Consider the following 23,737-nt stretch of genomic DNA (forward strand, 5'->3'; position numbering starts at 1 on the left):
TGTGAACACTATTCAGAAAATGTTTCAATGTACCTTTTCATAAAAATGATTTATGGTTCTGGTTTAAAGCATTGGCAAATGAAATCCCCACCTTGCAAATTTATGATATATTTGATGTGTGTGTGTCTGTGTGTGTATGTTTATTCCATGTTTATTCCATTACCTTTCATTTTAACTCTTCATAAACTTTTGGTATTAGTTTTAGTCAAGATTACGAATCATGTTGACTTTATTTCCAGGGTACGGAACCGTAAGGGCATCATCAATGTAGCACATAAGCCTTCATACCCCCTTGTGCACCCAAGGCAGACATCACAGACTGATCACAGAAAATACCTCTGATTAATCACAAAACTCTTTCCTTTAGAATCAAGATCTGGCTTCAGAATCTTTGACAATATGGTTTTCTAGGCAGCCATTCAAATAGGTCAGAACTGATGCACAAGATAAAAATTGTGCTGTCCCTGCAGTAATGTTTGCCACTGAGATGACATCTTAAATTTTATTTTATGATTCATAAATAACATTGACATTTGGGTTCAATCTTAAGCTAATTATATAATAATTAAATTTAATTTTCACCTCTAGTCCTTTGATATCTTTACTTTTTCCTTCCTGATTGATTACTTTTGATTTACTTTAGTTGGCTGAAACAAACTTTTCTGTTATTGTCTAAAGGTTTATAAAGGCTACATTCTCTTTGGCTATTTGGGTATGCCTTTTTATAGACTTCACAGCTTAATAAAAATTCAGAGGCATGTCACAGTCTTGAGTCATATCTTTGACACTAAAGACTTTGTAGACACTGCTTCTGTCTTTTTTCACTTTATACTGTTACAGAAGAAAGGTATAAGATAAACATATTTATTAAACAATCGTGAGTACTCAATCTCTTCATTTTTTTCCTGGATACTTATAAGAATTTTTGTTGTAGTTGGAAAAACACTAAGAGATCCACACCTAGACACATCTTAGTCAAATTTTTTCAAAGACAAAGATGAAGAGAAAATCTTGAAAGCAACATGAGAAAAAGGGTTCGCTATGGGAAAGAGGGAAAAAATACAATTAATGCCGTCTTTTCATCAGAAATAAGGGAGGCCAGAAGGCAACAGAATGACATCCTGAGAATGTTAAAAGAAAAGCTTTCAACTAAGAATTATACATTCAGTAAAACTACCCTTCAAAAATGAAAGAGAAATAAAAATATTCCCAGCTTAAAAAAAAAAAAATCTAAGAAAATGTGTTGACAGCAGATCTGCCTTTCAAGAACTACTACAGCAGTCTTTCCAGCTGAAAGGAGGTAGCGCCAAGGTAACGCAAATCTACGGGATGATATATTGAGCCCTGGAAATAGTAGATATGTGGATAAATACAAAACATCGTGTATTTTTCTCATTACTTTTCTTAACTGCTTTAAAAGACATAAGATAGTGTAAGGCCCTAATTTGTAATGCTGCATTCTTACACTCATAACCTGTGTAGACATGAAAAGAACAGCTCAAAGGCGGGGCGAGGAAAATTGAGATGCATTGGAGCAAAGTTTTTATGTGAAGTAAATTGTGATAAGACGTATATGCTAATCTCCAGTATAACCATGGAGAAAATAAAAATTTTAAATATAGTAAAAATTAAAGAAATTAAAATGATGCCTTAAAAATAGCCATCTAACACAAAAGAAGGCAGTAAAGGAGAAACAGAGGAACAAAAGAAGACATGAGACAAGTAGAAAACAGATTTTAAAAACTGGCGCCCACATATCCATCCACATCAGTAATTACATTAAATGTAAATGAATCAAATATCCCAGTCAAAAGGTACAGACTAACAGACTGGGTGAAAAAGCAGACTCGGCTATGAGCTATGTAGAGAAAGTACCCTTTAGATTCAAAGACACAAATAGGCTGAAATCAAAAGGACGAGAAAAGATTTATAACCATAACCACAAGAAGCATGGAGCAGATATACTAACAGCAGCTAAAATAGACTGTAAGAAAAAAAACACAGTGTTAGAGACAAGGAGAGAGATTCCATAATGATAAAAAGGTTAATACATCAGGAAGATACAATAATTATACACATATACACACTTAGTAACAGAGCCCCAAAATACATGAAGCAAAAATGACAGACTTGAAAGGAGAAATTCATCCATCATAGCTGCAAATGTCAATAAACCCCTTCCAACAATTGCTAAGACAGAAAGTAGCACAGATAGAAGATTTGCACAACACTCTCCACCAACTCTACCTAACAGACATTCATGGGACATTCCACCCATGCGCTAAAAGTACGCATTCTTTTCAAGTACACACGAAATATTCTCCAGGGTAAACCATATCCTGGGCCACAAGACAATCTCAATAAAGTTAAAAGGTTGAAATTACACAAAATGTGTTACCTGACTACAACTGATTTAAGTAAGACATCCACAGTGGAAAGAAATCTAGGAAAAAGACAAATATTTGGAACTTCAAGAACACACTTCCAAATCACAGGTGGGTTAAATAAAAAATAATATATATATATATGGGAAATTTTTAAATATTCTAAATTGAATGAAAACAGACATCAAAATTTACGGATGCAGTTCAAACAGTGCTTACAGGGCAATTTACATCTTCAGCGTCTTTACGAGAAAAGAAGAATGTCTCAGAGCAGTACCCTCGGCTTCCAGCTTAAGAAACTAGAAAAAAAAAAAAGAGCAGTCGCTCACTGTCTAGGAGGGAATACGGGTCAGAGTTCAGGGCATTTCTTCTTCAAGGGGCCTGGGAGTAAATCGCTTAGGTTTTTTGAGCTTTAGCAACTCTGTAGCAACTGCTCAACTCTGCAGTAAAGCCACAGTTTGTAAATCCCTAAAGAGGTGATAGATGTAGTTGAAAGAATGAAAGAAGGAAGGAAAGAAAGGAAAGAAGGAAAGAAAAAGAAAGAAAGAAAGAAAGAAAGAAAGAAAGAAAGAAAGAAAGAAAGAAAGAAAGGGAAAGAAAGGAAGGAAGGGAAAGAAAGGAAGGAAGGGAAATAGAAGAAGAAAAGAAAGGAAGAGGAAAGAAAAGAAAGAAAAGAAATGAAGGAAGGAAGGAAGAAAAGAAAAAAAAAGAAAAGAAAAAGAGAGAAAGAAAAAAGAAAACAAGAGAGAAAGAAAGAAAACGGAAAGAAAGACTGTAAGCACTGAGCCCCACGGAGGAGGGGATTACATCTTCCCGGTTCTGAGTCCCCATCCGTGCAGACGTGAGCCCGCAGAGCCCAGGGGAACCTGCAGACAGTCTGGGATGAAAACAGGAGAGCCACCTGCATGATCAGTAGTGCCAGTTTCTAGAAAAGAGATTATTTACATGTGTTAGATTCTGCAGGGAAAGAACTAAAGATGCGATCTGAGCTAGGATGTGCCTCATTCCATCCCACAGGCACGGAAGCTGAGGTCCAGAGAAGTTGAGTTACCCGCCCAAGATTCCATAATTACAAAGAGGCCAAAACAGGGATGGAAGAGGTTCGTTGTTCCAAAGCTCAACTTTTTTTTTTTTTTTTTTTTTTGATGGAAACAGCCTTCCTTGCCTCCAGGCCACGAGCTCAGACTCCGCCGTTCCCACCCCTGCCGCTGCTGGAACTTCTCCTTCACTGATACACAGAGAGATCGCCACCGCGTCTCAGAGAACCAGGAGCCTGGGTTCTAGCAACAGCCCTGGCTCACTTCCTGTAGGTCCTCTGAGCTGTCACGCCCGAGGCTCAGAGTTTCCCGGCGGCGTGCTGGCCACAACACGCCAGCCCATCTCAGGGAGATCAGGGAGGCAGCGTAAGCAAAGATGCTCTGAAAAGCGCAGAGCAGCGTGTGAATAGATGGTGCAACTTTGCATCATTTTTAATTGGCGTTGGCCATTATGATTATGTTTTTGTTTTATTCCAGGAGCAGGCTCAGCTTTGTGAATCAGCCATGGTGCTTTGCAAGGGCGTGCAAGCTCTTCCCATGTGGGATGCGTGCCTGGACCAGGCGCTCATCTCTGCGGAGGCCTCCGTGGGGGGGAGACCTGTTATCTGTGGGCGCTCGCGGATCTGTTCTGCTGATAAGTCAATCTTTTACGGATTGGATTTGAACTCTCCCCCCGCCCCCGTAGCTTCCTCTGATCAATATTTTCTCCTGGGAAACTGTGTATAAAAAGTCACTCCCCCTCCTCCTGAATCATAGCACCACAGGTTAAAAGCTCCATGAAAAGGATGTAATCGTGACTCCCTCTGGCTTGGAACCCAAGGGACCTCAGAATGCTTCGACTTTTAGTTTAGATAAGCATCTCGAGGTTGAACACTTATCTGGAAGCTTTGAACTTTCAATGCCTATTTGGGGAGAAATAGCGTGAGAGTAACTTTTTGTTGCCTCATTTCCAGAACCTCCTGGTTTTGAAGGGGCCAGAAATTCTTTGAAAAAAGGAAAGAGACAAGCCAGCGGTATCTTCTGGCGGGGAGGGACCCAGAGGGAAGTGCTCAGGGACCATCCTAACAAAGCTCCCTCCTAGCCTGGCCGGATTCTGAGCAAGAGGAGTGGGGTGACCTGGTTTTCTGGTTTTTATTGACCCTTGGTGGTTGGATCTTGCTGCGCAGAGAGGGTCGTGCGGCGGGCAGCCCAGACCTCCCAGTCTTCGAGTCTCAAATGCATCCTCTGAAATGTAAGAACAGAGAAGATGTAATGATGGGGGTTATTAACAAAACCAGCACACAGTTCCTGGCACTGAAAATTCCCATCCTTTTCCCCTTTTCTACCACTGTCTCATGGGGGCACTTGTCCTGATGAGACAGCTGCCCCCAAATCAGGTTGGTTATGGAACCTGCCATGTGCACTGGTGGCCCCTGAGCACCACGGGGTCCTGCTGGGAGCCTGCATCCCAGAATGGGGTGGGGGTTCGGGGCTGGATGTGCCGGAGAAGGGAGGGTACATCACACCTCGTCTCCCTGGAAATTTCCGAGATCTCTAGAGCCTCCTTGACCAACCTTGCTTTCCAGTCAAGTCATCCAACTTTTCCATCTGGATATTCCAGAATAGCTCTGGTTCTCCCCGCCTGCCGTGCAGTGATCCCAAAGCAGGGTCGGAGGAAGGGAGAAGAGGTTCCTTCCATGTTTCCTAGATGAGGTGAGGAGCCCAGGGGTCTCCTGTAATTGCTGCAGATCTGCCCAAAGTTAGACAAACAGGAAGTGACCCCGGGGCCAACTCAGATTGCTGCAGGAGAGGGCAGCCTGCTCTCAGCACAGACGGTGTATGTGAAACTGCAAAAAAAATCATGTAATTGCCAATTCAGAATATTTCAGAAAAAACACACCTGATTTTTTTTTCTTCAAACTGAAAAATTCAGTAGGCAACACCCTCTTTTTTTTTTTTTTTTTTTTGGCAACACCTTCTTACCCCATCATTACACACCATCACCTTCACCCTCCTCGTGTCTCCTTGTTCTAAATGCCCATGAAATTAGAACTGATCTCCAGTTGGGGCAATTTCTCCCTTACAATCTGTGTGTAAGACATAACCCAGGGGTATTTTGGTCACCACGGCATCGTTAGTGTGGCACTATCGCAGCACCTGGGAGCCACAGAATAACTGCACAGTCCTGTTCCTACTGCGGATTGAAGCCCCGTGGATGTACGTGCCCCGAGAACAAATCACTCTCTCTCTGCTCATGCATCCAGCTCTGCGCATGGGGCTTAGCGTCCCGCCTTCCACATAGCAGGTGCTCAGGAAACAGTGAATGAGAGAAAGAACTCACAGAGACATTAAACCCTTACTGAGTACCTTCCGGAGAGGAGATAAATTTAAGACAGTTTCCCTGCCCTCCCTGCGGATACAATTTAGTCGAGAAGGGCTGATACAGGTACAGAGAGCTAGGTAATGATCTCAGGCAAGTTACGCCCCATGTGAAGTGTGCTGATGGCACACACGGGAGAAAACCCACCGAAGTGTTGAGGCAGAGGGTGCGGGGTGTCTGGGCAGGGCTGTAGAAAATGCAGGACGTGGGGCGAGAACCAGCCTGTTGCCATGTTCCAGATGCCTGTTTTCTTATTTCACCTCGTTCGATAACTTGCTATTTATTGCAAAGAAAAAAAAAATGAGGCAAGTAAGTAGTGAAGGCAGGATTTTAGTCCAAATCTGTCTGATGTCCCAAAGAATATGCCTTGCTCCCGGTGGGAATGCCTCCCTCTGGCAGAGAGGAAGAAGGAAGGGATATTTGTATCAAAAGCGAAGTTCTTATTAAACATCCCTGATGAAAAATTTGCCAAAAGGCAGTGACTCCAAGTGGCTGCTTCTTTCAAGAAACCTTGGCGGGGGGGGAGACCATATCACAAATCATCCCGCCAATTCGGAGGCTTTGTGGGGTCTTGGAGGGGCAGAGAAGGGGGCCCAGGAGTGTCCATTTGTGCACTTCTGGCTTCAGATTGGGATAAAGTTTGGATAACCTTGACGAAGCCACTTCTGGTCGCCCAGGCAAATGCTGCTTCCGAAGATGTGAGCCACACTCAGCTGCCCCGGGGGAAGAGGCACGTGCTGTTACCAGCTCTGCCTCGGGTGTGGGATTGGGGTGGGCGGACGGCACCCCCTTCCTTGGCTGCCGGCGCCTCCCTCTCCGGCAGACCCCTCCATCGCCTCTTACAACACCCGCCCCGATCTGCACGTTGTGGACTTCGTGTCCTCTGCTCCTTCTGCAAGGCGCGAAGTTGCCCTCACCCCAAGAGCCCAGTCTTTGCGCAGGGAAGGCCATCAGGGTGGTCCTCCTGGACAAACGTGTAGGTCAGCCTGTCCTCTGCATGTCCCCAGCATGTCACTTCGGGCAGGTGCTTCTGGGTGGACGGACTGCACTTTTTATCTCGCCATCAGGAGTGTGTGCTCTGAGCCTGTGCTGCGGACCCAGAGCTGGAGAGGCCTCCCCTGCACCTGTCTGCCTCCTCCCTGCGGGGGCTTCGCGGGGGTGCCCCTCCCCAGACACTTCCAGCCATGCGCTTCCCTCTCCACGGCCGCCGCGTGTCCTGTCTAAATGCGTAATGAAAAAGAAAAAAAAAAAAAAAAACAACTCAGAAGCGGGCCATCACGAGCCTCCCCTGTAGAAATACGCAACTTGTTCCTATTAACAGCAACCTGAAGCACGCCAGAGCCTTGACACGTACACTTCAGGATAGATTAGGGATCGCTGGCTGCATTTACATAACATTAAAATCCGCCGTCTCCACGCGCAAACTGAAACGCATCTCTCCGCGGTCCTCCCGCGGGGGCCTGCCTGAGACAGGCCTCTGCCTCGCCTTCACTTCGAGGGTCTGTTGATTTATTGAACCTGTCCACTGTCTGCTTTCCTGCTGAGGGATGGGAGCGGGGAGGGGTGGGCGCGGGGACCAGGCCCGCCTGTGCCAAGCCGCCCCAGGCGCAGGGGATGAGGTGGGGCCCGGACCTGGCGCATCTCCTGCCCGGCATGCCTTGCAGCTGCCGGAAGCCACCCACCCTATTTCAGAAACCACAGGCCCCTGCGGGTTCTGAGATCCCCCGTTTCATGTGCTCTTTGAAACCCTGCGCCACATGTGGTGCCTTGTGTGTGTCCTGTTTTCAGCTTTCTGAGCTGGGACTGGGAGACGGCACCCACCGCGCGCTCCGAGCCCGCGTGCTTGGGCCTCCAGCATCCCCTGTTCGCAAACGCGGGCCCCCGGGCTCGGGTACCAGCAGGCTGTCCCCCCTCCCTCCCTCCCTCTCTCCCCCGGCGGCGCCAGCACCCCGTCCCCTTCTCTCTGCAGAAAGGAGGGACCTGCTTCCTGTTGTGGAATCGCACCCTAACCACACAGGCAGGGCCGCTGCGCAAACGGGGATGTGTTTTTAGCTGCCACTTGTCGCTCTGGAAACAGGGATGTCTCTCTGGGGAACGTGGAGGGAGGGGGGTGTTCCGGGTCCGCGCCCCCGGCTGGGCGCTGCCTCTCGCCACCCCTGCGCCTTTGCCCAGGGCGCCCCTCTCCCCGCTTTCTCCTGCCCAGGGTTTCACCCAGGGGTGCACGGCCCTCCTCCCCCCATCCCTGGATCCGATGGGCCTCCCCTGCTCTGAAGACCCCACAGTTCAGGCCCCACGCCTGGGGTCTCGATTGTTAATCATTTTGCCTTGACTTTGGGTTTTGCATGTGAATCCACGGAGCAGCGGAGCGAGCCCAGGCTCACCGCAGGCCGCCCTCCCAGCTGCCTCCTACGCCCGCCGCCCGGGGCCCTCTGCCACCTGCCCCGCCACCCCACCCAGCCGCCGCCGCTGCCGCCCTCCGCCCTGCGCGGGGACCTGAGCCTGGGCATGGGGGCCTGGGGACGTGGGGACCCAGGAAAGGTCAGGCACACAGTTGTGGGCGGGGCCCTGGGTGCTGCGAGGTCTGCAGATGCCCATGGGCATCCTTGAGCCCAGGCGAGGCGGCATTAAATAGCAAGTTTAAAAACATCCTGACCAGTTAGGAGAGAGACCATGAAAGAAGGGGGAAAAAATGTCTTTCCTCTTTCTTGGGCAAGGGCCCCTGTTTGCAGTTTCCTCTGGGCCGGCACAGCGCGCAGCCTGCCCTGCGGGACAGACGTGGGCCAGGGAGCCCGGTGACCCAGGGCCCGAGGCTGTGGATGGAGCCCTGACTCTGAGGGCTGCCCATGCGGGCTGGCATTCTGGGCGATGGCTCTCCTTCAGGAGGAGGGTGGGTTCGGAGCAGACAGTACCCCCCTGCCTCCTCCCTCTCTTGCAGCCTCTGATGTGCACAAGCCAAGGGCCTCGGTGGCTGGCAAGCTGGGGCCAGGCCACCTCCTACTCAAAGATGGAAAGGTGCTGCTGAGAATTTAAGAGCTGCGTTCTCAACTCATGTGGCTAAAATAAGGCTGCAGTTTTGCATCTGCAAGTATTTATGCCTGGAAATAAGGAAGTGAAATTCTCACCTACTGGAAAGACTGTTACGAGGGCCGCTCCATGAGGCCAGTGTGGCTTTGGGCTGTGCGAGCAGTGTGTCACACGTGCAGAGGCGGGGATTCAGGAGCCGCGACAGGCAGCTGCCAGAAGTGGTCCTATTCAGGGAGATAGGGCTGGAACTCCGTGTCTTCATCTGAGACACAGAGAGGGCTTCACAGGGGAGGAGACAAGGGATGGACTGTCAGCAGTGGCCCGTGCCCCCCAGCAGTCCTCACCACCTCTCACTTGCAACCCTCCCCATTCAGGACCTTCTCAAGCTGTCCTGGAGCTCCGATGGGGTCTAAGTCACGTTGGGTAACGCCTTCCTGTCCCACCGGCACGTGCTGCTTTCCTGCACTGGGCATGCCCCATGGACTGCTTCACTTTCCTGCAGCAGGCCACGTCCTCCAAGCTGGCGTGGGAGTGGCACCGATTCCACGGTCAGCTGGAGGGATGGGCCCTAGATGACTGACCTCAATGGCTCATCAGACGCCAGGGATGTTTCCTGGGGCCCTTGGAAAGAAGAACTCTGCCCTAGGCAAGAGCTTCAAGGGCAAACATTCTCCCTCCCTCTGCTTGGTGACACAGAGAACCCAAGGTCTGGATGTGAGGGTGGAGATTATCTGAGCAAAAGCCCCCTTGTGGAGTCCAAGGACATGGCCGACACTGTCAAAGACAGATCACGGAAAGGGAGAATCATTGATTTCCTTGCTCAGTGTATACATTTCCTATATTGTTTAGATAAGATACAGGGCTTTTTTTTTTTTTAACTATTATTGACTTAATAGCTCTTAAACTGCATCTCAGTGTTGTTCAACTTACATTTTGGTTCAGTCATGAGGTTAACTATTAGCTTTATTTCTTCTTGACCCCGTGATGAAGGAGAGCACCTGGAAATCCTTACCTGGATAAGTCTGTGGACCACTGGATGGACCCACCCCCTCTGGGAAGAGAAGACCCTCTTGTGAGTGTGGGCGTTCACCTTGGGAAGTGTGAGCCTGGCACTTGCTTTGCATTTGTTTCCTGGAAAGACCATTAATCTAGACAGGGAGGCAGAGTGGGAGGCGGACAAGGTAGTAGGTAGAATTCTGAGATGACTTCCAAAGACCCGTTCCCTTGTATGTTTTCCTTCCCTTGTATGTGAGTGGAATCTGTGAGTTTAATGAGGCATCCACTCTCATAACTATATTATGTTATATGGAAAATGGGATTTTGCGGATGGCACGAAGATTAACTAATCAGTTGGCTTTGAGTTAATCGAGAGAAATCGTTTGGTGGGACGTGACGGCTTTCAGTCTGGCTTTAGAGGAAAGAGACAGGAAGTGAGAGACTCAAAGCATGAGGGAGCTTCTCCAAACAGCCTTGAAACTGGGGAGGACCAGGTGGCAAGGACCGTGGGCAGCTGATGGATACCGATCACGGTCTCCCGCTGACAGACAGGGAGGAAACGGGGACCTCAGTCTTCCAAATGCAAACAGCGAAGCTGTCAATAACTTGAGTGAGCTGGGAAGCAAAGCCTTTCCAAGACAGAGCCCCAGCTGGGAGCTCAGTTCCTGGAACACCTCGATCTCAGCCTCAGTCTTGCAGGGACCAGGCTTCTGACCCAAAAAACTGTGTGCTAAAAAAAAAAAAAAAAAAAAAAAAGGAATAGTTTTAAGATTCAGATTGTATGGCAATATGTTATAGAGCAATAGAAAATTAATGCTCATAGCCAGACCCAAAGACCCTCTTTCAAAGCTTCCACTGAGACAGCTACAAAAACTGTCGTACCCAGGACCTTACCTGGGAATATCCAGTCCTTTGCTTACTGAAGCTGGATTTTCATTACTGGTGACCAAAATCTCCTCTACAGCCCTTAAATTCTTTCATTTCTTATCTTATACCCTTCAAGGAACAGGACTCTCTGCCCAAGGCATCCTAACACCCTTAGGAAGCCTGGTGAGAATTTTTAATCGTTTTCTAGAAGAGCGTGTGAATCTATTCCATTGTCAAAAAGCCATAAATATGCCAACACCAGCATAATTTGTGTCATTATTGGTCCTTTGATTATATGATGCTCTACGGTGACAGCACGGTTTTCGTTTGTATCTCTGGGTTTTTTTTTTTTTTTCTCCCCAGCTTCCAGATTTTGGATCCATATAATCAACTTGTACGAATTGCCTGTTCATGAAGTTCACCCAACTTTCTATTGGAATCTTAATTTTCTCCACCAGTTTCTGTGAGAATCCATATTAAATCTCTGTCACATGTATTGAAAATGCTTTCCAGTCTGTTTTCCTTTTTAATTTTATTTTGATTGTGCAGTCGCTTGATGGAAATTTCCTATTTTTATGTTATATATCTGTTATTTGCTTTCTTCCATTGGCTCTCAAAATGTAGGAATGAAGAAAACTTTTTTATACATACGTTTACCTCTTTATTCCTTTCTGGGATTTTTTTTTTCTCCAGATCGTCTGTTTTTCGATTTATTTCTCCATTTGGCTTTTGTGTGTGTGTGTGTGTGTGTTTTATGGTATTTCTTTTTCCTTTTAGCATATTTCTGAGGAGCCTCCAGTCGCCAGTTACAGGAACCCAATTTGAATTGAACATGAATGAGCTGTCTTATGTAAAATGTGCTTGATAACTAAACAAATAGATGCTAGAGTTGCCTGGAGGCGTGAAGGACAAACTGGACCACGGAGCCAGACGGATGATGGTGTGGACAAGGCTTGGCCAGGGGATGCTCTCTGCCACCCTCCCTCTCTCTTCTTCTCTGAGCTCCTAGGTCTTCTTCTTGGTGCATGGTTTGTCTGGTTGTCCCCCCAGCGGGGGACATTCCTCTGTGCTGACGACAGCACAGCTGGTCTGGCCAGACACCTGACAGCTCCCTCACCCCGGGTGCGTGAGGTCTCTGTGCTCCGGCAGCAGCCAGGAACGTCCAGGGACGGCCCAGCTGGCCCAGCGTGGGTCTCCTGCGGGCCCAACACACAGAATCAAATTACAGTTGGTGAGCATTCCCTCCGGAAGAAAAGTCTTGACTCTCAATACTGAGAAGAACTTTAAATTCACCGTTTTAAATCTGGGCCCTTTATGGGGGAGGTTCCATGGTAGAGCGCGTGCTTAGCATGCACAAGGTCCTGGGTTCAATCCCCAGTCCCTCCACTAAAATAAATAAACAAACAAATAAACCTAGTTACCGCTCCCCCCCAAAAAATAAATGAAAAATACAATAGTTGGATAAATCTGAGCCCTTCATGAATCAAAGCATTGTGGACATTTGAGCCCCAGGCTGACCTCAGAGCTGAAGACGGAGCTCTCATCTCTGAGCAGCGCTGGTGGGGGCAGGGCTTCATGACAACCCCTGCGCACATCCCATCTTCTCCCCGAAATGACCGTGGTCGCCTGCTGCAGGCGGAGAGCGGGGATTCCCTCGGGGAGGGCCTCCGGCTTCCTAACCAGCTTCCCCACCAGCTGGAAAGAGATCTGAGTCCTTAAATCTGGACTTCTTGGCCAATGGGCCAAGGTTCAGGCTTCATTTGGCCAAATCCAAAAATTCCGAGATCAAGCTTTTCTCTGTTCTCATTATTAGCAAAAGGAGGGAGACAGACCACGAAAACAGCCTTCCTTGTAGAACTTCGCCTGAATGTCACGTCTGCCTGTCCTGTTCACCACCCTAGTTCCCCAGGCTCCACCCTTCTCCAGCAGTTCGTCCCCGGCATCATGGGGTGCCACCCGGGAACACTTACGGGTGACCTTTAAGCCACATGTTTTTGGAGGAGCAACCCTTTCTCCACTTCGTGAATAATTCTGTCTTTCCAGCGCCTGTTGGTCAACTTTACCTGCATCGTCTGGGGCGTTGATCTCAGTCAGCACCATGAATAATTTACTCTTTGGCTTAATGGGGCTGCCGAGGGAATGAGGGAGATCTGGTTCAAATGGCGCGAGCGCCCTGGTATGGACAGCTCCGGGCACCTCGTGTGGGCTGCCAAGTGCGTTACGGGGTAATAAATGAGTAACGAGCCGGGAGGCCTGTGCGTGCACTGAAAACGAACTCTGAGTTAAGTCAGGGAGGCGCTTCCCTGGTGCTGCCTCTGCTCTCTGTGGTCCTTCACTCCGCTTCTCAGACGGAGCGTGGTGGGCACCTCCACCGCCAGCCTGGGCGCCTGGAAACGCTGTTTCTGCATCCGTTATCCCCATCAGCAGAGGGCCTGAGCTGTGCAGGTGTAGCTGGGGGGGTGTGAGATGGTTAAATGGTGAAACCTCACGGGTTTAAATGCAGGAGCAGTGACCGTGCGTAAAACGGGAGTGTCAGTCACCTGCAGACGCACGGACGGAGAATCCTTTTCAGTTGGGGTAAAACACACTACGCCAGAAAGATCCCCTCAGGGGGAACAGGAGAGGGGCCGGAGCCGGGGCGCTCCAAGGGGCACCTGCAAATGATGGGGGCCTGAGAATTCACAACACTGGCGAAAACCGGGACCCAAACTTCCCTTCCAGGGCTTCTCCAGCAGAGTGGGAGTGGAGGGAGACACTTTGCAACTTCCATAGTCTTTGATATAATTTTATCTATTTATTTAATTTTATTTATTTATAATTTTATATATTTTTTATATAATCCGAAGAGCCTCCATTGTAATAACCTATAATATGGAGAAGAATCTGAAAAAGAACACAGATGTGTGGGTGCAACCTGCTGTACGCCTGAAACTAACACAAAGTTGGAAATTAACTGTATCTCAATTTTTAAAAAAAGTTAAAAACAAACAAAAAAAAACCCTTTTCAGGAGTTGTCATCTATAGCTTTCCAAATTGGGCAGGCCACACCTAGAATGCACTCCGCCTGGAAGGCCACGTTGCCATGTTTAGTGATAACTTTGCAGGCACAGAATAATAGCAAAAACTGTCATTGTACCAAACGTAGAGAAGGGGGACCAGGAACACGGCGTTCTCTGCAGAACTTTGCCTGAATGTCACTCTCTCTTTGTGCTGCTTCGTATATAGACATAGTCCAAGATTTCCAAATTGTTTAAAAAAAAAATAAGGTGAAGTATAGGAATGCAGGTTTTCTGCTATTTCGTTAGACTTAACGCGTTTCGTTGTATTCGACGCAGCCCCTCTCCCTGAGGGAGGCACCAAAGGGGCCTGAGACCAGCTGTCTCCCTCCCAAGTGGCAAATCCCGTCCTTACAGCTGGGATGGGTCATTCTGCCCAGCTGGTGCCATGTGCTCAGTGGGAAGTGGGAGGGCAAGTTAACCCATCACTCTCTGGTCGTTGTCTCTGAAGCAAAGCACCAGATCTCCTGCAGCCACAAAGCCCGCTGGGCACTGAGGAAGAGCAGTCCTCGGGGGGCTGGACCCTCCTGCCCACACACCCACCACGGGGTCCTAGTGGCGGCCGCTCCAGCTTCCAGATGTGGAATTAGCTCCCATTGTGGAATAAGGACTCAACCTTTATGTATTTATCCAATAAACCTTCACTGAGCACCTGCATATCTGAGAAAGGGAAAATCTTCAGGACCCTGTCCTTGAAAACTCATAACATAGCGTCAATCAAAACGGACTTGATTAAACCAAGGTGGGGGGGGGCAGAGGGGTGCAGATCCAGGTCGCCCCGTCCTGGAAGGACCCGTGGGGTCACAAAGTGGGCTTTCTGAGACTTCCTCTTGCCATCATGCAAAGTTTAAAAACTTGCCTCTGAAGACGGGGAAAACACAGGAACAGCTGTGCAGAGACGGGCACATTACGTTCTTACAGAATGACGTGTTTGGTTAAGTGCCCGCCATGTGCCAGGTTCCCTTCGAATCCCTTTTGTGCCTGTTTCAGCCTCACAGCCACTCTGACTTAGGCCAGAGTGTGTGCCAGGCGTGTTCTGAAGCGCTCCACAAACACAAATCCATTTAATCATCGAGGATGGAGAGGTGCCAGGATCATCCCCATCTCACAGATGAGGGAACTGAAACAGAGAGGCTAAGTCATTTGCCCAGGGACACACAGCAAGTAAGAGGAAGGGCCGGCATGGGAATTCAGGCGGCCTCACCGTGGACTCCACACTCATATCCACGGTGCCTTATCCCGGGTGGGGAGGCAGCAAGTGTCAGGCACCCGCAGGGGGAAGCAGAAGTGGGGGGACAGCCTGTCCCCGTTGCCAGATGTACAAACGAGGAGACAGCAGCAGCCGCTTCAGCTGGGCTGCGGGGATGAGGGGGAGCAACGGTGCAAAAAGGGAAGAATCAGCTCGTCCAAGATACGTGTGAGTTCAAGTCCTACCTTCACCCTGGCCGGCTGCTCTGAGCCTCAGTGTTACCCGCCTGCCTGCTAGAGGTTTTATGGGAATTCAGTGATGATAAAAGCTGTTCGCACGGTAGCCGATGAGCAGAAAATGCCAATTACTTCTAACCGGGGTCTCTCCTTCACGAATAAAGATTGACCGCGGGGCAGGACCAGGCAGTGCGCCCCCCACAGCGCTCCCAGGGTGCCTGCCGTTCCAGCCTGGTGCTGATCACGGCTTTTACTGAAGACACAAGCCTGCAGGCCACTTGGACCACCGTGATGTAGCTGGACCCCCGAGGTCCCTTTTGACTCCGTCCATGTTTCCAGAGTCGAGATTACCATAATCACAGTCACTGCCAACAAACTGATCGATGCCCGTGGAACGAAAACACATCGGCGTTGGGAAATTAAACAGAGTCCATCCTCGGGCAAACTTTCCTTGCCTGACATACAGGAAGCAACCATACTGCATGCAATAGATACATATTTAAATGCACGTACGAATTAATTATTCCTTAATTCGAATAGCTTCAGACATAGCACTTTTGGGGAAAAAAAAAGTTATTGTATGACCTTGGAAGGGAGGGCGAATCCTCTTTGGGGAACTGAAATTTCCACAAGAGATAAGCAGAAGGTTTGACACATTTTCAGACTGTCCAAATGGGATGTTTTTTCCTTTATCTTTCGTTCTTTTTTTTTTTTTAACTGAAGTTTAGTTGATTTACAATGTTAGTTTCTGGTGTACAGCATAGTGATTCAGTTTATATAGATATACATACATATATATATATATATATATATATATAGGGGTTTTTTAAAATTTATTTTTCTTTTTTAAACAGAAAATTAAAAAACAGCTACCCACACATTTCCAGTGCCCGGACAGTGACAAACAGCATCTCATGGTAGTACTGAACCTTAGCGTTTAAAGAAACTGCTTTAGCAGCCAGTATAGGGGATTACGTACGTGGGATGTTTGGGAGACGGGAAAAATGAAAAAGAAGGGAAAGGTGAGGCAAAGGAGATACATTTTTCTAATCTGACCGTACGGTGGCTCAATTGCTCTCTTTTACACTTCATTTACTCTTTGCCTCTAAGTGTACACAGCTCACAAACCTGGCCCGGCATCCCCTGGAATATCGCCCATCAGGCTCCGAACCTCAAAACTAACACCCTAACCCTCTCTAAAGGCTGGGCTGATCAATCTCATTAATTGGCCAAAGTAATTTATTTCTCCTCTAATAAACGCTTCTTAATGCAATTAATCTCCTTCCCAGAGCATATGCTGAATTCGGAGATCGTGCTTTTAACTGCAGAGGCACCCATGACGCGGGAACGTGGCTATAAAGCAAATTCATTCTTTCCAGAACATTAGCCCGGAATTCTTAATCACCTCGCAGGAGCAATCCGGTTTGCACGGGAGGACAATGGCCAAGTCTCCGGCCCAATTTATTCTCTTACTCAGATACCCGCTGTAATTCGCAAGCTTGAAAGGTATCCGTTTTAAATTGGGAATTTAGAGGTCTTCTTGATGGAAAGCGGGGGACGTGGCAACGCTCTGATTCCAGGCATGTCTAATGGAAATCTTATTCCTCACAGTTATTTAATTGCTTGGATATTGTGTTCTTGGTTTCTGTAACCCATTAGCTACTGTAACATCTTTATTTAAATGGCATCTCAGACCATCTTTTCAACAACCTATTAAAAAATAACTGAGTTGTCTATAATAAAGGAACTCATTTATTAACAGTTCTAAATTGAATAAATTCCTCTTTCTCTTTTAGGTGGTCAACAAATTAAATAATCAACCAAGGTTCAGAAAGCATCGTAGAGGTGGCGGTGGGGTGGGGAGGGGATTGTACGCCTAGAATTGACCGGTCCTGGGCGTCCTTACAAAGATTGATGCAGAAGAACGTAGATCTCTTACGCCTTCTCCTGTTCATTTCTTTATAAATCCAATCCCCAGTTCCTGCATTGTCATCCCCAATACTCGATTTAAAAATCTGATTCGTAGGCGTTATTAATACATTCTGAAAATGAGTCGTGTGTGATCTTTATGTATTCGGGAAACGACTGCGTGTATTTTTATGTATTTGTGAGAGAATTTGAAAATGCAACTCTAGCGGAGTTTCCAGGGGGTAAAGAAGGCATTCTAAATTTACAGAGAAGAGAACGTGGCGTCAGAGACACTTGCACGGGGGCAGCCGATGCCTTGAAGAACATTCAGCAAAACGAAGGGTCCAGCTCACCACTACGGAATAAAAGGCGGGCAGAACTTCTTTGGTGTCTTGATAATGGACCAGGATTGCAGATCCTCACGGCGAGGGTCACCGCCTTCCCCACCGCCCCTCTGCACTCTCTTCCTTCTTCTCCGATGCCCAAGGGTCAGATCTTCCCTGTGGAGGAGTTAGCCGGCATAGGTGTGTTTGTTTGGTTAAAAAAAAGACACTTCCTTTTCTGAAAAAAAAAATTTTAAATCCATTTTCAGATTTTGTTACATGAGAAGAGTCAAAACTTGGGAAACACAATCCTTAAAGTTACATCAGTTGGGAAATGAGTAAGTCAAAAATGATGTAATAATACTATAAACAGTTACATATTTTTTTTTTTTTTTGCCAGAGTGAAGCAGAACTGAATGCTTGAAGCTGGAGAATTGTTCACGACATCCTCAATTGTTCTTTCTTTTTTTAAAATTTACTTTTTTTTTTTTAAATGGAGGTGCTGGGGATGGAACCCAGGACCTCATGCATGCTAAGCACGTGCTCCACCCCTGAGCTGCACCCTCTCCCTTCAATTTTTCTTAACTGTTGAGTAGATACAATGTTATAAATATACACAAAGAATAAGGAATACCCAACCAACAGCCATGAACTCACGTGGCACTTCAGGAAGAACAACTATCATCATGACTTTGAGGTCATCTTCTAATTTCATCTCCTTCTGTCCCTGCTCAGCGCAAATCGCAGTCTTGAAATCTGAGTTTATTTCCCTATGTTCCTTAGGAAATGACTCTCATTTCTCAACATCTATTAATAGTATATCTGCTTTTGGACTTCACAGGAATAAAAGTACCCCTGTGACAGTCTTTGTGACTTACTTTTTCCTCCCAAGAATCAGTTCATGACATTCATCCATTTCTTTTTTTATTATTATCAAAGTTCAGTCAGTTACAACGTGTCAATTCCATCCACACTGACCTGTAACGTATAGTTAGTTCATTTTCGCGCAGCGAAGTATCCCGTTGTAAGCATATGCCACAGTTTTTTAAAAAAATATTCACTTGCCAGTGGACCTTCTGGTTTCTTACAGCTTTGTTTTTTGTTTTTTGTTTTTTTTTCACAGAGAATTGTACTAGTCTCTATGCTCTGAATATTCTGCTTTTTCCAGTCTGGTGATATGACAGCATGGCTTTGATTTGCGGTGACCTAATTACTGGGGAGGCTGAGCACCTTTCCATGGGTTCATAGCCATTTACGTTCCCTTTGGCAGGTGCCTATTCAAGCCTTTTGTCATTTTTCTGTTGCTTCATGATCAACTTTGAAAACCTGATTTGTAGGAGTTACTAACACGTTCTGAAAATGAGTCGTGTGTGTTCTTTATGTATTCGGGAAATGACTATATGTATTTTTATGTATTTGTGAGAGAATTTGAATCTTGCCTTTTCACTCTCTTTATAGAAGCTTTTAAAAAAAATTTTTTTTTCCTTCTTAAAATGTGTCACAAAAATGTGCTGTTCATGTCAAAACTGTCCTTACCTTAAGATCAAGAAGAGAGTTTTCTGTATTTTCTTCTGAAACAAAAGTGTGATACTTCACAATCTGGTCTTTGCTGGTTTGATTTTATAGGAATGGATTGAGGAAAAGGTTAAATTTCATTTCTTTTCCTTATGTAGGTAACAGGTTATTCCCTCATTATGACTTCTTGAAAAATCTTCCCTTCTCTATTATTTGCAATTTTAGCTCCATTATAAATTTTTCCACTTATGCATAATTCTGTTTCTAGGTTCTATATTCTTTTCCATTGATCAATTCGACTATTTCTGTACTAGTAACAGACCATCTTAATCTCTACATTATTCATAATAATTCTTGTTATCTGACAACAAATATGGTCCCCTATTTTGTATTATTGTCTTGGCTACACTAAACTTTTGGATCCTTTCCACATAAACACTAGAAACATCCTTTCAAATTCTTTAAAAAGGCAGAGCTTTGATTGAATTCCTCAGTCAATCTGGAAAACTGACGTCTTTAAAATACTGAGTTATTCAGTCCATGGACATGGTACATCTCTCTGCTTAAATCTATGATGATAAGTTTATCTATTTTTCCTTCCAGGCCTGTGTGTGCATTTATGTTTCTATCTTATGAGGCTGTTTCTTACTTTACAAGTTTAGAATTGTTATATTTTCCTGACGATGATGCAGTAATTTTCTTTTTTTGTCCTAATTCCCTTTACCTTAGAGTCTCTTTTGTTTGATAGGAATATAGCTGCACTTTGTTTTGGTCTCTTTTTGGCTACTGTTATCTTTTCCCACGGTTTCCTTTTCAGTCCTTTGGAAATCTTCTGTCCTGTGTCCACTATAAAAAGCATACACCTTGGTTTATTTTTGAAGGCCACCCTCAAAACCTAGTTTAATCTCAATTAGAGAAGTTAGTCTATTGAAATTTATTTAAAGAAGCGTCATATTCTGATTTCATTCTATCATTTTGCATTTTCTGTGTTCTGCTTTTTTAAAAGTATTTTCTTGTTTCCTTTTAAATTCAGTGTTTTTTTTTTTTCTTTACTAATAGTTAGAAAGTTACATACCTTATTCCTATTTCTTTCATGGTCACCATAGAAGTTAAAATATGCACACTTAACACACGAAGTTAATAAATATTTTTACCTCGATTCAGAAACTGTTAGGACCTGAGAACACATCAGCTCCACCCTCTTCCTTCTGGTTTACATGCAGCTGAAGCCCCACAAAACCTGGGGCCAACACTCAGAACTCATCTGGGTGATACTTCTCCTGAAGCTGAAGTTCACTTCCAGTTTTTTCCCCAGTCCCACCACTGTTCTCCCGGGCTCTTCCATCACCAGCTTTGGATGGAGTCGGATTGCTCATCCACAGGCTTTTGTGAAACCAGAGAAAGTGGCAGGAGGAAGCCACTTCACTTGGATGAAAATGACCAAGGAATATTCTCCCTGAATCTCCCCTGCCCCTGGCTAAATCCAGTCCACCTGGGCTCGGCATGCAGCGATCAAGACCTGGGTCTACCAGCTTCTTCTCAGCTTGGGGGCTCCAACTAGCTGTAAGAATATTCTGAAGTCCTTTTCAGAGAGGGGAACTCTGAGGCTCTGAGAGGAAGTGACTGAGGTCACCCGGGAGTCAGTTGGCAGAACCAGAAATAGACATCAGGTCTCACTCAGTTCAGACAAGGCAGCATGCACTGCTTTGATGCTGTCGGAGACAGACGGAGAGAGACGTTCAGCAGGCACCATATTTGTGATACAGATGCAACACAACGATGTCCCTAAGAACGCGTCTCTTTCCTCCCGTCCCCTCAAGCCCATCTGAAAACCCTCTGCTAACTGGGTTTAGCATGAGGACCTTTCCATCTAGAAGGATCCCCGAGGGTGAGATGCACAGCTGCCCTTCCCACAGCGGCTACCCACAGCTTGTGATTTCCGCTGCGCTCGGGCTGCGCCCCTGGGCCGCTCCTTGCCCTGGGTGCTGAGTGTGGGAAAATTCTGCGTGGGAGACTTCTTTCTTGAGCGCTTGGGGACTGTGCCACCGCGGGCCGCTTCCTCCTGAGGATACCAGCCTGCATCTGCCTCTGTGTGAAGGACAGCCCTGATATGAGGTCAAGACGACTTTTGGACACCAGGAGGAGAAGGCACGCTTTTGACCTGCCTCTCCCCCAGCTCTGAAAGCCCTCAGTCAGGGCCTCAGAGATGACAGCAACTGTGGAACATTCGAGAAGAGGTTAGATCGAGAACCTCTGGAGGAGAGGCTGGGCTCTCCTTGGCTCTTTCCCCAGTGGAGCAGCCAGAGACCCTCCACGCTGTCCTCCTGAAGGGGACCAAAGCCCACGCAATGAGGTACAGTTTCGCCTTCAGATTGTCTCTCTTTCCCAGAAATAAGAGGTTACAGAGAAAACACGAATGGAATCTAAATCTGGTAAGATTTGCAGAACCTCAAGGTTTCGCTGGGTCAGGAACAGAGTAAAAATAGTCTCTCAGGATGAATCCCGGCCAGGGAAGGAGACCAGTGAAGGGCCAGAAAATGCACAGTAAAATTTCACTTTTTCCAACTTCCTACTTGGTTTCATGGTTTTTCTCTGACTCATTTGTTTCTCCCACCATCTTCATGGCATGACCGAGGAGCCAACTAGGACACCAGAATCCAAGGGACTGCAGAGCAGGGAGTTTTCAAAGATCTGCTCATCAAATCTGTGGTGAAGATGGATTCCGAAAGACGACCTTTCACCCACAGAGCCGGCCAGACCAATTCCTATAACGCGGGACCTCACCCCTCGACACCAAATACGGCCACGAAGCAAGCCCAGAGGGCAGACGCAAGAAACCAAGGGGAGGAATGACCCAGGGTCACTTAATTCCCCTGGACTCTTCCAAGTGTCCCAGACAGGCAAGTGGCTTTCTTATTTCTGGAAATCTCCAGGATGGAGACATCCCTTCTTCCCCGGACAGCCACTTCCTCTGTGTGTGGACACTTCTGTTCGTTTCCCTTGGGGTGATCCAGCCTGTTTTCACCCAGTTCCTCATTCTCTCCAGAAGCTTCTACTATATTCTGGGTCATAGACTCAAGCAGAGGGACTTGAAGATTCCATTTATCTGTCTTGATGGCCATAGTCATCTCTTTTGAAAGCACTGTCTGAAGGAAGCCAACTGCTTGAGGTCAGAAACAGGGACAGTAACTCACGCTCGGGAGAGATTCTCTCTTAGGACCGTAAGTCAAGTTCTCCAGGTTGCCAGGAACAGAGGCCCACTCGAGCTGCCTTACGTAAAACTTTTGCTTCCATTTTCTTTGCTTTCTTTGTTTCTTTCCTACGAAGGCAAGAAGGATGTCTTGCAGTTCCCCAAAGCAGAGAGGCACCCCACATTGAGCCCAGCCGGGAACCTTGGTTTCACCCTCATCCACTCATTATAGAATCATGCAGAGTGGTTTCCCGGCCCTAAAATCCTGTGTGTTTTACCTATTTATCTTTCTCTGCCCCCTCTAAACTTTGATAACTCCAAGGATTTTTTTTAATTGTCTCCATATTTTTGCCTTTTCCAGGATGTCATGTAGTTGGAAATATACAATATGCAGCCTCATCAGATCGGCTTCTTTCGCTTAATAATATACATTTAAGATTCCTCCAAGTCTTTCTGTGGCTCGATGGCTCATCTCTTTTTAGTGCTGAGTAACACCCATGGTCTGGATGGACCACAGTTCACGGGAACACTCGCCTCCTGGAGGGCATCTTGGTTCTTCCAAGTTTTGCCGAATCTGTATAAAGCTGCTGTACCTAAACACGTGCAGGTTGGTGTGGAGTGACGTTCTCAGCTCATTTGGGTGAACACCAAAGGGCACAATTGCTGGGTTACATGATGAGAGTGTGTTTCGTTTTGTAAGAAACTGTCGAGCCGGCTTCCAACGTGGCTGTACCGTTTTGCGATCCCGCCCGCCACGAAGGACATTCCTGTGGCTCCACCTCTTCACCAGCGCTTGGTGTTGTCAGTGCTCCAGATTTCGATCATTTAAATATGTATGTTGTTGTCTTGATTTGCAATTCCCTACCGACACATGACGTCGAATGTTTTTTCATATGTTTGTTTGCCATCTGTAGCCCTTCTTCGGTGACACGTCTGTACATCCATGCCTTTGGTTCGAATGAGGTTTCTGACAGCAGACTCAGTAAGGGTGTTCCTGCATGGAATTATTGCAGGCCTTCCTTGTTAGTTCATTTTTATTTTGGATCCGTTTTCTCCAAAACTAAAATTACGTCCCCATTTTACAAAACTAAAACCAAACTGAGCTCAAGGATTGGATTTGTCACTAGTCACAGAGCTTCTGAATTGACATTGTTTAAACTCATTATTATTTTTAGAGGCATTCTGAATCTCTTTTTAAATTTGGAGGCTATGTTTATATTTTTTTCCTCAAAGAATAAGTCACAGATCAATACGTGATGACTTCTAATTTCTTCAGTATTAGAGGATACAAGCCATTGGATCCAGTTGCACTGAATAAAATCATCTTTTACTTTCAAAAGTACTTTTTTAGAAGCTTCCTTTCCAGTTATAGCCTACATTTCATCTTTCTAACATAGAAAGTTTTAGCTTTCAGGTGACAGTTTTTTGTTTTTTTTTTAGGAAGCAAATAAGACCCATGAAAATTTCCCAACTTCTTAATTTTACACTAAAGTTTTATTTTTATCAACTGGATGAAAAGTTTGCTCTTTTTAAACACAATAACAAAAAATGGTAACAGACATTTTAATATAAAATAGTTTCAGGGAAAGAAAATACATTTAAGTAAATAATCATGGATTATAAAACACACCAGGGTTCCTCTTATGGATAAGT

General features: G+C 46.2%; 1 long non-coding RNA gene across 1 annotated transcript; it reads left to right on the forward strand.

Moving 5' to 3' along the window:
• The first annotated feature begins 20,121 nt into the window (after positions 1 to 20,121).
• On the forward strand, positions 20,122 to 23,423 carry LOC141576126 (uncharacterized). Its single transcript, XR_012504363.1, has 2 exons — positions 20,122 to 21,794; positions 22,446 to 23,423. It is a non-coding gene; the product is annotated as an uncharacterized LOC141576126 (long non-coding RNA).
• The last annotated feature ends 314 nt before the right edge of the window (positions 23,424 to 23,737 follow it).

This window comes from Camelus bactrianus, chromosome 36, assembly GCF_048773025.1.
Source record: "Camelus bactrianus isolate YW-2024 breed Bactrian camel chromosome 36, ASM4877302v1, whole genome shotgun sequence".
NCBI lineage: Eukaryota > Metazoa > Chordata > Mammalia > Artiodactyla > Camelidae > Camelus > Camelus bactrianus.